This window comes from Manis javanica, chromosome 12 (assembly GCF_040802235.1).
Source record: "Manis javanica isolate MJ-LG chromosome 12, MJ_LKY, whole genome shotgun sequence".
In the NCBI taxonomy this organism is placed as follows: Eukaryota; Metazoa; Chordata; class Mammalia; order Pholidota; family Manidae; genus Manis; species Manis javanica.
Genome location: NC_133167.1, coordinates 95,647,462 through 95,665,426, shown reverse-complemented (window position 1 = coordinate 95,665,426; position 17,965 = coordinate 95,647,462). Strand labels below are relative to the sequence as shown.

Genomic DNA, 17,965 nt, shown 5'->3' with positions numbered 1-17,965 from the left:
TTGCCTACATAAGGACAATATAATATGCATTTAGAGAAATATCTATTATTACTCAGGTTACAGGTTCTTCAACTAGTTAACAACTTACACAGAAATACCTCAATTAACCTTATACTTCATGCCAAGCTCTGATGCTTTTATTTTTAAAACAGATTCTTCCAAACGAGAAAAGAAAACCTGATTATAAATTAAGCCCCATTCAAAACTGCATGAAATTTTTCAAACCAAGATATTTCTATTTAAGACACAAAAATAGCAGTTTGGGCTGTGTGATTAAGAAGTAACTAATGCTCATTTTTTATGAGTTAGCTATAATGTCTTCTTGTGCATTCATTGACTCTTAGCTTGTTATTTGTTGATTCTTAAAATATTTTTTACAAGTAAAAAGTTCAATGCATATCGATTTACACACAATGAAAAGTTTGGTGCTAGAAAGTTGAACTAAGAATTATTTTATTTGAACATCTTTCTGATTCTTATGGATTTTTCACAGAATTTTCTGAAACTTGTAGGTAACCAAAAGTTTTGGGTAATTTGAAGCATGGCATCTGGGTGTCGTGCTTCAACATACCTACACTGTGCTGCGACTTTAAGTCATCTTACTGGTAAAAGGCAGCCTAGAGATGTTTTTTCTTAAAGCAGAAATCCTCATGAGGTTTTTGTATGAATGCAAATGCTTTTTCATTCCTTATGTAATCTTGAGTATTAACATAAATTTTTTTCCTTCAATGAATGGAATCGGCATGTTTGAGAATTTCTGCCAGGGTTGGAGGGGGGTCATGGAGAGGACGTGGCTTCAGTTTGACCTGTGAGCTGTGCGCGTGCTGCCTGTCATCCCACAGCTGGCGCCCCCGCGGGGCGGGGCTCGGGAAAGCGCCGTCTTATTGAGATCACCTGGTCCGGATCCCGGACCCAACCCGCCAAAGCTGCTGCACACGCTCCTAAGATTCTGGCGGGCGTGGGGTTCTCGCCCGGGGGCCGCCCAGGGCAAGCTTCGTAGGTGAGCCCCTTACCCACTATACCTGCCACCTGCCGACCTGGAGGACCTGCCTTCAGTGTCTCCACGCCCTCCAGGCTCGCGGGGTCAGTTTCAGATTTTAAATTCCTCCGGAAGCTCTCCAAGTTTTGAGCCAACAGGCAGCGATGTAAACTGGAAAGGTTCTCAGTATCTTTGAGGCTCATGGTTTTTGCTGCCTAGAACTTTAGAAGGTAAGTCCGAAAGTTCCGCAGGTATGGAAACCCTCCCTTGTGAGTCTTACCTTCCTGGGAGAAGCCAGAAAACTTGCTTCCTCTCTTCCTTTGCAGCTGGAGCCCAGACGCGCTGCCTTCTCGCCGCCAACGAGGAAGGTGAGCAGGAGAGGCCGGTCCGCAAGGGAGCAGAGCGCGGAAGGACGGGCCGCGCAGCCTCCGCCTTCGCGGAGGACGACGGCCGGTCCCCCGGGCCTGCGGGGCGGCGGGGCGCGTCCTGCCTGCGTCCCAGAGCTAGACCCGGCGCAGCTGCAGTAAAATCAGGTTCTTTGAAACAAATTAGAAAAACCTGTGGTACTTCCCGTTTATTACAAGTGCGAGAATCGGTGGTTTTACTCATTGCCCTTTCCGTGGCGTGGTTCAGAGCGTTGCTTGTGGAAGCTGAGGCTTAAACCTGCTCCTCCAGCCCTCTCGCTTAATATTTACCGAATAAACTTTTTTCCTGCTTGACCAGACATGATCAGCTTCTCTACCTTGCAGCAATCCTGTCCCAGGTTGTTTCTGATTGCTTTCTAATTGTGAACTGTTTTTTACCTTGATACTTGATTTTATCACCTCTCTTAGCATATTATCCTCTTGAAACATTTTTTTACTGGTTATCCTGGAGTTTCTATTATACTTTTTAAACCAATCCAAATCCATTTTTAGTTAAAACTATCCTGCTTCCTGGTAGTGTAGTTATCTCATGAGTATTCCCAATTTCTCTTTCCAGTATCTTAGAGTATTTCTGCCATTTATGTGCTGCTTCATATGCTACACTCAACGTCTTTAACCAGCAAGATGACTTTACTAAAGTCACAGCACAGTGGATATGTTGAAGCATGGCACCCAATTGCCAAAGAGCTAATAAGAAAAATGATTTTTTTAACCTTATTGCTTTTCCATAGCTCTTTGTGTAGAGCTGCATTTCTAAACCCTTTTTCCACCCCCTTCTTCTTCTTTCTTTCTACCTAAAGAACTTCCTTTAACATTTCTTGTAAGGAAGGTCTGATAGCAATGAATTCCTCTGACTTTGCCAAAGATGTCTTGCTTTCTCTACCACATTTGAGGAAAATGTTGCTGGATATAGAATTCTAGGTTTTTTTTTTCTTTCAACATTTAAAATATTTCACTGCCCTGGCCATTAGAGCTCTTGGCATGTTTAATCACGGTTATTTTAACTTCTCTGTCTTTTAATTCCCACATCTGCAACATATCCATGTCAGTCTGATGATTTGTCTCCTCAGGGTTTGTTTTGTTTTTCTCGTTTGCTTTTCTGCATTCATTGTAATTTTGTTGGTAGGTAGACACATCTCATGGGCTAATGAGAACTAAGGTAAATAGTTCTTTTTTGTGAGGATTTATGTTAATGTGGCCAGGAGCTGAGCTGTGTTTGCTATAGTTATAGGTGAGAGAGCCTTAAATTTCCTTTAAAGGGCTTGTTTCTGCCTCCCCTCTTGACTCTGAGCTTCCCTAATTTCCTTAGAGACAGTGAGTCTTGTAGCTCTGTCCGCTGTGATCCACTGTTGTCACCTTGGAACCCTGTGTTTGGTGGTGAAATAGGGGAGGCACTGTATAGTCTTTTGATTAAATATTCTTTAGTGGGCCTGTTTCCCTGGGTTGTGATCATCAAAATATTTCTCCACTACTGTAGTTTTTCCCCTTTAGGTGAGGCAGGAAGAATAAGGGGGCGAGATTGGAAGGAATACCACCTCCTTGGATGCCTGTCTAAAGCAAAGGAAGTCACCTGAGGTCTTCCTAGGGGGTTTGATGGAACCACTGCCCTAAATAAGGTGTTTTCCCAGTGCACTGGGTCACTGATGGCACTGTAGAGGGCTTTCCATCAATATCAAAATTCTTTAGGCCAAGGAAATAAACGTGGAGCTTTAGGACCTCCTAGCAAAAGCAGCCTTCAAAGGTAGATTCAAAATAATGTATCATTTCTCATTCATTACCTGTGGATGGTTGCTTCCTTTCAAGAATCTACCTTCTCCATTCATACATGATCTGCAGCAGCCATGTTACAAATGTGCAGGATGCTGGGATTCGTGCTTCTTACGGAGGTTAACCAGGGCTTGATGCCACTTTTCCTCTCAGACCATTAGGAACATTTTCAAAACCCTGTTGCTCATGGCGGCTTGAGCAACTGTGCTCAGTGTGCTGTAGTGTCAGAAACACCCAGGGCCAGCTTTCCAGTCAGTGCAGTCAACAAGGTTGGTTTTATTTGACTACTTCAGATGTAGAAGACTTACTAAAAGAATCAAGTGTTATGTACAGCAATATTTTTAAATGAAGATATTTTATTGGAGATACTGAGATAGCCGACAGTTTATGAAACCATCATTACTACTCTCATAGGGAGCTTTATTGGATTTTACCCAATATTATGACCCAGAACTGAAGCCTAAGCCCTAATAATGACCCTAAATGCCTAGTAGCTGCCTGACATTATTTCCTGCTTCTGTTCCCCTCGCCACTTCCTTCTAGCCATGACATTCTTATGCTTTTTGAGCACAGGATGCGTGTTCTCATTTTAGGGCTTCTGTACTGGCTGTTCCTTCTGCCTGAAAATGTTTTTATTCCTAATAAATGCATGTGTAACTTCCATATCTCTTTCAAGTTTCTACTACAATGTCATTGTCATCCTACTAAGGCCACCTTATTTAATTTCCAATCTAGTCTCCCCACCCCCGCCACCCCACCTCGAAGTCATTTTCCATGGGAACATGCTGGTAATTAACTTATTATCTTTATTCATTGTCTGTCCCCTGCTAAAATGTAAGCATCAGGAAGGTGGGATCTTTCCCAGTTTTGTTCCACCATGTATCCAGAGCATCTAGAATAGTGTTTAGAACATAATAAGACCTAGCTACATTGTACAGCTTTTATACTGTGGTACTTCAATGTCCCAGGGACTGAGCTAGGGAAAATGATGATGAAGAAGATGTAAATCTTGCATTTTATAAACAGATAAATGAGATATATAACTGCTAGTGGAAAAGAACATGGATTAAAGGATGTTGAGCAAGAAATGATGCATAGCTGAACTAGAGCTATGGCAGTGGAAATGTTTTAAGGATAAAATTTGGAGATAAAGTCATAGAAAAAAATCAACATTTGATTTGGATGGTGGAGCATGAAGAATAAACATAAAAGCAACCCTAACATTTCTAAATTGAGATTAGGTGTGCAGGGAAATAAGCAAATTAGGGGAGTAAATATATAGATTCATGTATCTATGTGTTAAATATAAGATAATGTTGGTGTGTTCAGGGACAGATGTTAAAGAAGAAGACATAAATAAAGAGCAAGAGAGAGATCTGAGCTGCAGATAGAAATAGGAGTGTCAGGACTGTTCAGGTGATCACTGAAGTTGGGCTTTGGATGGTATTTTCAGGAGAAAAGTAGAGTGCACCCGCTTGAGCAGAGAGAACATTGAGAACAATGATTTGAAAAGGGGAAAAGAAAGACCTACAAAGGAGAATAAGAAGGTGACTTTGGAAAGGTAAGAAAAAAATCAGATGTCAACAAAAGCTCAGGAAAGGAGTAGACAACAGTGACAAAGGTTGCAGAGACATGCACACACCCGTAGAGGTAAAGTAAGATGATAAAATATCTTTAACAGCAATTTAGAATTTAAATATTCCAGTTTAAAAAGAGATGTGTCTGAAAGACATGTATGCCTATGATTTGGGAAGCAAAGATTTTGAGTGAGAAATATGATTGGGAGTAGTTCAGTCATAGAAGTTCCATATTCTTTGCTATGTTGAAACATCAGCTATTTCTATTTAATTTGGGAAGACTCTAGAAAGGATGTGTTTTCATGAAAGGTCCATTGATGGACTTAAGGGTGAAGAAAGTGTATTTGTATTTGACAGAAAACACTTACGCTCTTTATAAGTACTTTATCTAAATAAATGCAAATTTACAGGTCTTCTAGCTACACATAGCAGTGAAATGAATGACAAGGTGATTTAGTTATTGTGATTAAATACAATATGATATTAGTTTCTTGGATGAATTTTCAGGTGCTAATAATGAGGCATATTGCTCTAAATATTTAGTGTGAATGAGAAATGTTGATTGTCTCCATTTTCTTAGGTATTTTAAGTTTTTCATGGAGAAATAAAGAATTCTTTTACTGAAAATGATGATGTATATGATTATGAGTGTCAGTGTGTATACCTTAAACTATGTGGAGGCTGTATAAAATGCCTTTTACATCTGGCGTCTGCATTCTTGTGGCTATTTTCTCTACCTTTATTACTGGTTGAGATCATTGCAGCAGGAATACCTAATTTTGCATCTTTTGGCTTGTTGAGTATCTGAATCAATGCATTTTATATTTACCTCTCTCCATGTGATACATCATTAAAAAATAGTATTATCTCTAGACGTTTTTGAACATATATTAGCTGCAGGTGGAGTAGATGAACAGGCAGAAAGGACAAGAGAAGTTGTGCGAGATAAAATGTAATGGGAAGCCATCAGAAAGCTTTAAGGGAATTGTTAATAACAACTGAAGTTACAGCATGCAATAAAAGGCTCTAGCTATGGCCATTAGATGGGCAATATGCTAAATGGAACACATAGCATCCTCACTGCATCCCTGAAGCCCAGTGTATTTTCTTATATGTAGGTGCTTCATAAATAGTTGCTGACTGAAACAAATGTTGTAGACTTATCTCAGGAGTATCTCAGGCAGAAGAGATGTGTGCAAATGCTGAAGCATGAAAATTTATGGCACGTGGGTTGAAAGCTAATGGTTCAGATGGAGAATAGAGTTGGTTTTGTTGAGTAGATAATAAGCTGAAAAAATTAAGCCCTGCTGGAAATGGGAGACCACTTCAGATTTAAAACAGAGTTGCATTAGATTTGCATTTTGGAAAAAGGGTTCTGGTGGTGACCTGAATGGATCAACATTTAAGGGAAAAGACAGAACTAGATGAACCTACAAAGGTAAGTGGGGCTGAGGAAGCAAATGAAATGTTATGGGAGCCAATGCAAGAGAAAGATTCAGTTAAAAGGTGCAGAAATGGTAAGTAAGAAACAAAATGTAGCCCCCCAACGTATAGTCACTCCACTATTGTTGTCTTTGCTCTCTCTTTGGAGAGTTTACACCAGATTATAAAGGATGAAAGAATAAATGAGAAATGAGCAAATGGAGAAGGTAAGTTTACAAAGTTATTTTTAAGAGTTTGGCTGGGAAGGGAAGTTGGACACAGAGAAATTACAGAAATGTTTCTCCTACACTCAAAGGAACAAAGGCTTGGTGTCTTTACATAACCAATGGAGAGAAAGAAATTTAAAGCATAAGCATGTAAGCAAATACTGTTCGGAAAAGGACAAGGAGCCAAACCTAGGTGGAGGGTTAACTAACCTAGATAACAGGAGACCTAATTACCCTGGGGGGAAAGGCAGTGGAGTGGTCACAGAGGTAAATTAATCTGTAGATGGAGTTAGACTACTGAGACAGAAGGGTGGTCATTGGCTAAAAATGCAGAAATGCACTAGTAAAACTCATTAAGCTATTTTTAACTACTGAATGGTCAACAGTTTATTGTTTAAATTGGACTAAAAAGTACCACTGAGCCCCATACTAGGAGTCGGACTAAAGGCAGATTTATAAACTAATGCTGCTATTCACTCCTTGACTGTTGACTCTGACTGGCATTTTACTTATTAAAATAATACCTGCTGGGCAAGAAGATTACTTACAGAGCATTTTGTTTTCTTGAAGATTAACCAATAAAAAGCTTAATTTATGTCTACAGCTCTTTGGCCATTTCTGTCTTCTCAAAAGTGTACTTCATATTATCATTCCCAAAATTATCATTTGCAATTACCTTACAGTAATGCATTACTATTATTATGGCCTTTTAGAAGGGACAGGACTGCATACTTCATGCATTTTTAAAACCATCTAATGTATTATCTTGTAGTTGCCAGTCTATGATTATGAAGTACAAAAAAAAAACCCCACTACTATAGCATGATGTAATATAAAAAATGTCTAGAAAAATGTTCCACATAGCAGTCATTCAAACATTTGGAGAATCTAAATATTTTTTGGAGGCCAGGCCACATTAAGACCCATTCTCTGGCACAGTTGTATGCCTCTGTGACTTTGGGCTGTGCCCTTGATGCATCAGCAGTCCTGGAAGAGGGCACTGCCAGCTCAGCACAGACATTAGTAGGTGTTGGCAGGAGCAGCCTCAGCATTGCCAGGGCTGTGAACAGTGGCAGCACCTCGGGGAGGCTCGGGTGATCCTGTCAGAGGGCATTGGAGGCCAAGCTCCTGAGGCTGGCATAACAAGCCCTTAGGGGTGCTACAGAGGGGGAATGGCCAGTACCACACTATCAGGGAACTCTTCTGTGGAGATCATTGAGTCATGTCTGTAGCATTCCTGGAAGCACTGGAGAGAGATTGAAATGAAAGATTGAGGGTATTCAAAAAGCAAGGACAGATACATACTGTGCCAGAGCTGATATTGAGATCCTCATTTTAGTCCCCAGGTGGGATGACCAGGAAAACAAGGGTTTCCTACTTACAGGCCTTAAATTCTCTTTTCCCTCTCTGCTTCTCCTGAGGCCTTACCACCATTTAATACTGCTGCTATTACTACTAATACTAGTATAACTAAAATGATAGAAACAATGATAGCAACATTTTTATAGCATGCCGTAGGTTATAGTACCAACATTTTGTAGCATGTGTACATCTGTGCTAGTATTGCATCAGTTTTATCTGAATTGCCTTATTTCATCCTGAAAAAAATAAACTCACAAGATAGCTAACATCCTTATTTTACAGGCTGAGGATATTGCTAATTTAAGGAGCAGATTATCAGTAGTCACATTCACATCCTCAGCACGTGGAGGCGGGATACACACTCTTAGTTCTGGGACCTTAGAACTCAAGATGTTCCTTATTCTTGTGTGTCGCAAACTTACAAGGGACAGTGACAAGGAGAGTCCCATGTGAGCAGAGAAGCTTCCTTTTTTAAAAAATTTGCCTTTGAATAAGTAAATTTGTTCAGCCTGTTTAAATAGGAACACATTGTACTGTAAGCTGATAATCAAATATGATGTACCAACTAGTGTGATTATAGCAGAAGGTAGTTACACAGCCATAGGCTATTGGATGTCTGGTGACTTTGGACTTGAATATATCATTATACTTAAGCCATCTATTCTTTTAAGATTGTTACACTTCTTTGTGATTAAAATAACCCCAACTCTTACATAGTAATAGTTTTGGTTTTATCTGTAATAGTTATAACATTATCATCCTCATATTAAATTGAAGACTTACTCTTTCCTAAATATACTTCTTGTTCTTAATATGATAAATTTTCATTTTTGATAACTTTCCACAACTTTGTCTTAGAAAAAGCTGTTCCCTTTGTATTAGTTCTTCATTATTAGCGGTAAGAGATAAGGCTGGTTACTTATACAAATTTAAGGGATAGTAATGTAATTAACAAAGGAAAGAAAATGTCTTGATTTCACTTAATTTAAAAATTACTTTTTTAATATTACATTTTGCATTATACATTTTTTTAATAAGAATTACCTAAAATCACAGAGCCACTGGAAGTACTATCCTCTGGATTTCCCATTTAATAAGTTGTGTACACATCATAAACACTGTCTTCTCCAGTAGTGCTCTTAAAACGCAAATGTTCTCACTACTATTAAAACTTTGAAACTGGAAAATAGTAATATGATTTCCTTTGAAAGCAATTAATCTCTGATAAACAAAATGAACAAAATAGTATCTTACTCACACTCCATAAATTACCCAGACATCGCAAGGAGGGATTGGTTTGGCCAACAGAGATGCATCAACAAAAGAATGAACTAGTTTGTATATTAGAAATCCTTATGGCAGGGTCAGCAAGAGAACACAAATCTGTTTGAATTATATCTTATGTCTGGAAACTTATGGCACTGCTTCTATAGCAAATCGCAAACACACACGTGCACAGCAGCAATTTGAACCTTGCCTACTTGTCCTGGTATCTTGTCCAATGAGCATGACTTCCACATGTATACCCTGTATCCTCTGCTTCGGTTCCATTTAGGACTCAGCTCTTCACCCAGCAGTGTGGTCTCCCATAACTTTATCCATAACTTCTGGGCATGCAGTGTATGGGCTCCCAACAGTGATAACAATAAAAACAATGGCTTACATTTACCTCCTGCTTCCTGGGTACCAGCCATTATCCTAAGCATTTGGGGTTTATTATCTGATGTGACATTCACAGCCCCCTCCTCAATTTATAGATTAGTAAACTGTGCCAGAGAGAGGTTAAGTAACTTGCCCAAAGAACATAGCTCATGGTGGAGGCCCTGGGATCTAGAGCCCAAATGTCTGATCAATATGTCATGTGTCCCCTCTGGGTTCTTGTCTGCTCCTTTCTGACTTGGCCTCAGGTTCCTGTCTCTGGCTGTTCTCTCCATAGGCTTCTATTGAGCTGTCAGTAGTTGACGTGCCTGGAACAACCCCCCTCATTCCCCCTTCCCACCTCAGAGGCCAGTATATTAAACTAACAGATTGGACAATCACACTACTCCTTCCATGCCAGCCCCTCAAAATGCAGTATGAGTTGACCATGTTTACTTTTAAGTTATTACATATAATCTGTGAAAGCGAGATGACCCCCTTCCACCAGGAAATCTCATGGTGGGAAATAATAGTAAACATCGGAGCAATAATTTCCTCATATTTGTCTCCAAAAGATAAGTCCGACCAAAGAAAGCCAAACACAGGAAACATAAGCCTTAAAGAATTTAAGTGAATAATCAGCCAATAAGCAGAATTGCACTTACTGGCATGTGTGTATGTAAAGATTCACTTATTCTACAAATAGCTATGGGACTTTAATTCTCTGCAGGCGCTATGCTAGACAAATAAATGGGGACCGATTAAAAAGTTTAAGATCTTGGCAGAGAGAGGAGTACCCATAAAATGCTGTTCGTGAAGCTTAGCAGAGGGATGTATTAATTCTAGTATGGCTGGAGAGGGTGTGCTTATGCAATATCTTTTAACAGTATTTATTCCATAACAGAAGAAAATACTGCCATTACTACCTTTAAAAACTGGATAGAGAATCTATCAATGATGAAGTATTAGCAGTACTAAAATGGAACAATATTCAACTTAAGAGTTGGACCAAGAAAATGGTGTAACTGTCAAGTAAATAAGGAACATTCTAAATAAAAGCTATATATATCCAAACAATGGTGAAGAAAAAAACATGAAAAGGCTATCGTCTTATAGATGGTATAAGCATATTCTTGCCTATGAGGAATTCCATAGTGATGGATTATTACACTAAATAACATTTGAGATATTCTATAAGTTGTTTTATTTTGTTGCTAGCACTTAAACACATTGGTATCTTTCAAGATAGCTCCCCATTTTAATATTTTTTATTCTATTCTTGGAGAGTATCCTTGGCTCCAACACTATCTATTTCAGACAATTCTATTTATGTAGTATGTAGGCATCTTTTTAAATTCTGTAAAATGAAGGTTGGCCTCCATTATCGTTACGATCTCTTCCCAGTATTAACAAACTCTCTGATTCCATGAGACAGTTTGCATGAAAGTCAAAGGTGTAGCTATTCCTTCTGTGCTTTCCTATAAATACTCCTCTCATATTTACTGGAACACACAGTGTCAAAATGAATGTTTGGAACAATTTGTTCTGCTTGTCTTGACCATTCTGTGTCTGACAGAATGGGTTGTTTAACTGTTTAGGAGACGCTCCCATCAGAGGCTTTTACTTTAGCAAAGGGCTGGCTTTTGTTAATAGTCACAGGGCTTTTTACTAGAGCCTAGAAAATAAAGAGCTCAGGCCATGAGATGTAGAAGGTTCACAATGAGTGTTTGTACATGACTGTCCTGGTAGGTGGGTAGAATGATGAAACGTGATAAGCACAGGGCTGCATTGAAGATCCATCTGCGCTGATTTCCAAAGCTTTTGAATTTCTTCATATTTTTATAAAGTTTATTATATAACTAAAATATTAATCAGATTAATATTTTGTTCAGTTTAACATGTATCTACACTTGAGTGTATGAAACCAGACTGTATGTATGTATATACATATCTAGTCTACTGTTAACATAATTTTGAATTTTGTATTTTTTTGTTACAACCAACACATGTGCAAAAAATTCTCAGGTTCTTGTGTTAGAGGACATGTTGATAGTTCTTCTGTCCTTTTCTGCCATACATGCTGGATTTCCCAGGCTCCTCTGCAAAGAGGTGGAGCTGTGTGACCACCTCCTGCTCAGTGCAATGTGAACAGAAGTGGTGTATGCCATTTCCTGGCTTCCTTCCAGAAAGTTCCCCACATCTATCCCTTTTCCTTATCTCCTAGCCAGAAACACCCAAAATGTGGCATTGGCTTATCTGCCAACCATGTGAAATCAGATTAAAAGGTTGGAGTACAGCATGGCAAAGCTCTGGCAAAACTGTTGCCAGTGATGACTTGGGAGGCAGATCACCCACCTCCCGAGCTTTCAGCCCAAGAGTAATATTAGGAAAAAAAAAAAGCTTGTCATGTGATTCACTAAAATTAGCTGCCTTTGGTAAGGTACCATGAGAAAGAAAAGCAAGGGAAAATAAAAGAGAATAGAGATAGTTAAGAAATTTGGGGCACCCAAATCATGTACATCTTACATACTTCTGGTCCCATAAAGTAGAAGATAACATTTTTAAGATGCTTTGTGTTACAAAGGGTCAGTGAAATTCTTCCTTTTAATAAAGCCAGTCAGACTTGTGATTAAGGGGGCCTTCTACTCAGCCTACTGCCCCTATGTCTTCATCGAGTCACCCATTAGTTTAACAAAGGGGGTGTGGAGAAGGAAGCAGAGAAATACAGCCCACCTGAGAATCTTACTCAAGCAAGGTGTTTGGGTGTGGTCACTGACTGACGTGAAATCCAAGGGAAGGAAATACATTATGAATATCTTTTGAAGGAACTTCATTGCCAAAGAAACTGTCTTTAAAATTGGCTGTCCCAACTGCAAAATACCTTTGGAGGTCACAGTTACACTGGACCCTAATCCAATCTGACTGGAGCTCTCTAAGAAGAGGAAATTTGGACACCCGCAAGACATTAGGGATACACACATACAGAGGAGAGGCCATAAAAAGATGCAGTGAGAAGGTGGCCATTTGCAAGTCAAGGAGAGACGTGTGGAACAGATCCTTTTCTCATGTCTCTCACAAGAAACCGAGCATGCCAGCCCACTTATTTCAGACTTCTAGCCTCCAGTACTGTGAGAAAATAAATTGTGTTGTTTAAGCCGTGATAGCTTGGTATGGGAACCCTAGCAAACCAGCATTGTTCCCAAAGTAACTCTAGCAGAAAGTGGCTTGCAAAAGTATTCCAGCCCCTAAGGACAGCCTTAGACCTCTCTCTCAGCACCCATATCTGATGCACACAGGAGGAAGATAGACACAGAACAAAATTCTGTAGTGTGGAAGTAAGAAAGCATAGAGCCAGGGAGTCCCTTGCAGTATTATCAGGGTCTAATCAAGGAACCACTCCTAGGATCAGGTATGTGTGCAGTATCTGTCAGGGATTCTTCACGATTGCTAGAGATCAGTGAATCTTGGGTATCTCCAGCTCTTCCTCTTTCTGAATGGACATGATTTCTTATGCTAATCTTGTCCGTGTTGCTTATTGGCATATGGGAGTTTTGGAGAAAGCTGATTATTTTTAACTCATAGGAGGCTGGCAATGAGAAGCCACATCTGGAGAAGACTGCACATACCCCAGAGACCCCAGACAGCTGGATAACATGTTTGTATGGGTCAGTCTCCTTGGGAATAAGTGGATGAATTTTATGTGCAGTAATAAGGGAGCAAAGAGAGACTTGGTGAGCAAAGGAATACATGTGACAGAAATTGTTTGTCCTCATCGGTATCCGTATCATCTTTTCCATTCCACAAAACCACATTACCCAGCATCCCCTGCGGGAAGGTCAGGCTATGTGATTGAGTTTAAGTTGATAGAATGGTTTAGTAGATGTATACACTTCCAACTCTATCCCATAAAAATGATTCTACATCTTTTTTCTCCTCTTGTCTCCTGGCTGGTTGAAGGTATTCCAATAGAGGACTGATGGCTCTAAAATTTGGAAGATCCACTAGATTGAGTAATAGTGAAATGTATACTTCTCACCACACTGACCCATATCAGTATGTGATATGAGCCAGGATAGTAAGCCACTGAGATTTGATAACTATATTATCAATGCCTGATACAGAAATATGCTTGTGAATAGATTTTCTGGATCATGGGCTATGTACATGTTCAAGTTTGCTAGAAAATACCAATTTCCCCAGTATCATTGAAGTAATTTATAATCCTATAACTTTTATAGTATTCTAGTGGTTCCATATCCTCCCCAGCACATTCTATTGTCAGATACAATTTTTTTTCCCAATATAGTAGTATAAAATAATATCTATTATGGATTTATTTTGAATTTTCCTGAGTACTAATGACTCTTTGGTTAACTACTTCCATGAAGTACCTGTTCAAGGCTTTTACCCATTTTTCTATTGAGTCCTTTGTATTTTTCACATATGTGTGTGTGTGTGTGTTTGTACAGCGTTATATATACAACTATAAATAACTAATGTCAGCTATATGTCTGTGAATATCTTCTTCCAGTTGACAGGTATCTTCTTTATAGTATCTGTGTTCAGTCCATTAACACTTAATTCACTGTTTAATAGGTGCAGATTATAGGAAATTTGGAAAATAAATATCACTTATGATCCTAACAATAAAGAGAGCAACTTTTTGTAGTTGGTGTGTTTTTATTTAGTAAGGTTCTGGGAAGACATGGAAGTATTTCACAGATTTTTAGGAAATGCATGACATCTTTTGAGTTAGTCTTTGTGGTTATGCTCTTTACATGGGTTGTTTTACTTAACTCAGTGTCTTAAAAACAACATTATGATGTAAAGTCATTATAACTCTTCTAATAGGAGTTCATTATTTTATGGAGACTTGAGGCCTGAAGAGACAAAAGACTAGTCATAAGGTCACAGGTGAAAGAGCAGAGAAGTCAAGGCTATAATTCATTTTTCCTGATTAATTCTCTTCCTAACACATACAAAGACTTTTAGGGAGTAAAAATATAAACAATTTTTTCTATACCTGAAATGCTAAGACAGGTTGAGATCTTGTCAAGTCCTGACTATAAACTTAGAACAGGATCATGGATTCCCTTAGATGTGTGTCCTTTATGACTGTCAAGACCACATCTTCGAATTTGCATTTGCATTATACGCTGTTGGTGATGCTGTAAAGTCTGTGTGCTCTGGATCTCCCTTCTTAACACTGTGTGATTTCAAGTATACTAAATTTTAGTATGCAATATTCAATAAATATTAATTACATTACATAGCTCTCATAAAGACTATGTTCAATTAGTGATCCTAACATTTATACTGTCACAGAGGCAACATTTGACCTTCTTCCTTTTTTAGGGAAGATTAAATAAGTTGAATAAAATTAAGAAGGCATTTTCTTCTTTTTATCATAAAAGAAAAAGTAATTTTTATTTATCAGAACTCTGGGAATTTTATCTTTGAGTCAATGGCATATGGTATACAGCAGTGAAGACTAATTGGCATATATTTAATGGATACATGGTCGTTTTTTGTAGTTCAAGGCTATGTCGAATTTAAGCAGAAGTGAAAGACATTTTAGTTTTTCGGTCTCAAGGGTAATCAGTTCATAAACATTCATAGAATTGTTTAGAAAATGTATTTTGTGAAATCAGTTTTTAATGAAAATACAGAAAATTCATTCTCATTCTTTTGCCTCCAGATCAGAAAAATAAAAACAGGTAGAAAATTAAGTTTATGATATTACCATGTGAAAAAGAACAGTACAGTAACAAAGAATTACGAAGGCAATTTTACAACATGAGCTACAATTTACTGTATACTGAGATGGCATCTAAAATGGATTATTGGAAGAAAAACCTATAAACATGTTTCATTCTGTCCTTAATATTCAGACCTCTAATAAACATGCATTTTAACCATATGTGCATTACAAATCAAAACAAAATTACTTAATCACAGATAAATTAAGTCTATTCTCTTGATCAAAGAAATTCACATGTCCAATTATATTTTTAAGCAATTTCACCCTCTCAGACATATTTCCAAATGGATCACCTTTGAAAAAGAAGAGGCCTGAACAGTCACTATTATAGTTACATTCTGAGGAGCACCAGTAAAACAAGCCAGATCTTGAAGTGTATGAGGATGGAGGCGGCTGTATTCATAGCAGGAAGTTCACTAGTAAAAAGGGAAGAAGCCAAGGATCCCACATGTAGGAAGCCACACCCATTTCAGGAAGTCTGAAAGTTATTGCCAAACACATGAAGTTTGATTTGTAATTAGGGCAAAGAAAGATCTTCCTGGGCTTTTTAGGAAACCTCTTGTTATGCTGACATATGGCATTAGCCAGGCTGCAAATGATGGGGAATGTACTCTCTGTTCAATATCAAGAGTGTGTCAGTTTATGTAACAAAATTGTTGCACATTATTTGCCTTTTAAAGATAGAGATGCATGGTCCCTAACTCCATCCTCTGAATAGTCACAAGTGGGTAGACTATGAAATGAGCCCAGGAGGAATTCTGCGGCAGGGGCTCCAACATTGCTACAGTTGATTAAGCAATTTGTGACCACAGGGTGTAAACATAGTTTGTCATGCAAGATGATTCCAACTCACCGCTCCATAAAGCCTCCCTTTGCCTTCCTACTTTTTCTTTCTTTTTTTTTTCACCATGGCAATGATAGTCTTAAATGCTACAATAATGCATCTTCTGTGTTCTTTTAAGTTTTCATTCTATGTTATAGGAACACTTTCAGGAACTTCATATAAAACAAGAATATTTAACAATGACCAAAACAACAAAATTATCTTAGAGCCTATTAACATTTTAAAGATTCGATACACGTCGCCCGGCTAGCTCAGTCGGTAGAGCATGAGACTCTTAAAGATTCAATACAACAGTATATATTGATGATGATAGGAAACTGACTGCCAACAGATACCAGTAAAATTTAAGTTTGGAAAGAGTCTGTGAATCCTCAAAATAGGAAAGAATTGAAAAAGAAAATCAAAATTTCATTATTATGTAGGTATTGCATATTCTTTAGAACTCTATTTTAGATCTAAGTGATTATTTAAGATAAATTGCAAGAGATTAGCTTATTAAATGTAACTTCATTCATTTCATCTTTGTTCTTATGTTATTTAGTGCAGGCATGGAACTGAAAAGAGAAGAAATTTCACATTAACTAATTTCCTAAAAACAAGTTTCAACCAACAATTATATGCCAATGAACAGACCAGAAAAACAATCATGTTCTGTGTTTTTCTTTGTCATTCTCAGAATAAGGAAATTTCCAAAGTAGAAGTTAATTGAAAGTAAGTGACCTGTTTTAGAATTTAATCACAGTATTTTCTTTCACATTGGGTCTTTTTTTTTTTCTGGCTCCAAAAATACTCAGTCCAAGGCCAATACTACTTGCAGTTCTTCCTGCCTATTCAAACTTTTCTTTTAGAATCAATTGCTGTTTCACTCATCGCCCTCCACATCTGTGGTCCTGTCCCTTATATGTCTCCATATCTTGTTAAGATGATGCCAGTTTAATACATTGAAAGACTGGTAGTTCATAAAGGCTTTATTGTTGCTGATATTATATTGGTCTATCACTCTGTGTGCATAGGGGCTAGCAGAACAGTCTAAGGTTCTTCCACTGGAATGAAACATATTCCAGGAGTGTCACTTTTCTTCCAAAAGGTTTAAAAAAATTGATGTTAAACCTGTTTGTGAGACTATTTTGCTATGAGACTAGTTTGGTAAAGCATTGAGGTCTTGAACTTAAATGAACCAACTTATATGTTAATATGAATAATGACCAAAGGCTTTCTTTCTTTTTTTTTAAATTTATAGTGGAAGATCATTGGTCTGTGGGGGAAGGCTGTAATTTAAAACATTCTTCAGTTGTATTTTATTTGATGTATGGTTATAATTTTAGGTTTCACTGTTTCTGGCCCTTTAAAGCTTTGAAATCAATTGATAATCATTTTGGATGGGAAAGTCCACTGAGGACCAACAGCACGTTTGATTGAAAATGTTTGTTCCTTCCCCATTTATTTGCACATGCGCATTTCACAATGTCGTGCTCTTCCTGTGCTGGCACACTTCTCTTTAATTGTTTGTGTTATAACATTAACTCCTATGCCTTTGTTGTGAGCTTTAATTCAAGCTTCAGTCAGGCTATTTTTCTTGTATATTTGTTATGTTTCCATTTCTTATATTCCACAGGAAGTTTAGCATTACGAGGTGGATTGGTTTAAAAACTTCAAACTATAATTGTCAATGTTCATGACTTGAGCTGCATAAAAAAGTGGTTTGGGGAGGGAGACTTTTAAAACTGTTAGTATTAGTCATAAATCTCTAAGGTCTGCAAAGAAAATCCCCATTATCTTAGAGACTATTCTCCCTGCTATATAGAGCGTATGTATTCTCATGACTAACCAACCTACTTTCTAAATCATATGCAGTTAAATAATCATAATTTAACTAAAAATACACATTTGCCAATATTTTTCCTCCATTAAATCTAAAAGGGAAGAGAGATTTTTCCTTGCTTTAATTCTGTATTCTGGCTTC

At 38.0% G+C, this 17,965-nt stretch overlaps 1 protein-coding gene across 2 annotated transcripts in view; it reads left to right on the top strand.

The window, feature by feature from the left end:
* Nucleotides 1-897: 897 nt before the first annotated feature.
* The window catches only part of SGCZ (sarcoglycan zeta), an 849,975-nt gene continuing 832,907 nt past the window's right edge, over nt 898-17,965 (top strand). For both annotated transcript variants that reach the window (XM_073219083.1, XM_073219082.1), the window contains exons 1-3: nt 898-1,209; nt 1,306-1,347; nt 4,625-4,732. The gene's annotated coding sequence lies outside the window, so the exon portion shown is untranslated. The remainder of the gene's footprint in view (nt 1,210-1,305; nt 1,348-4,624; nt 4,733-17,965) is intronic.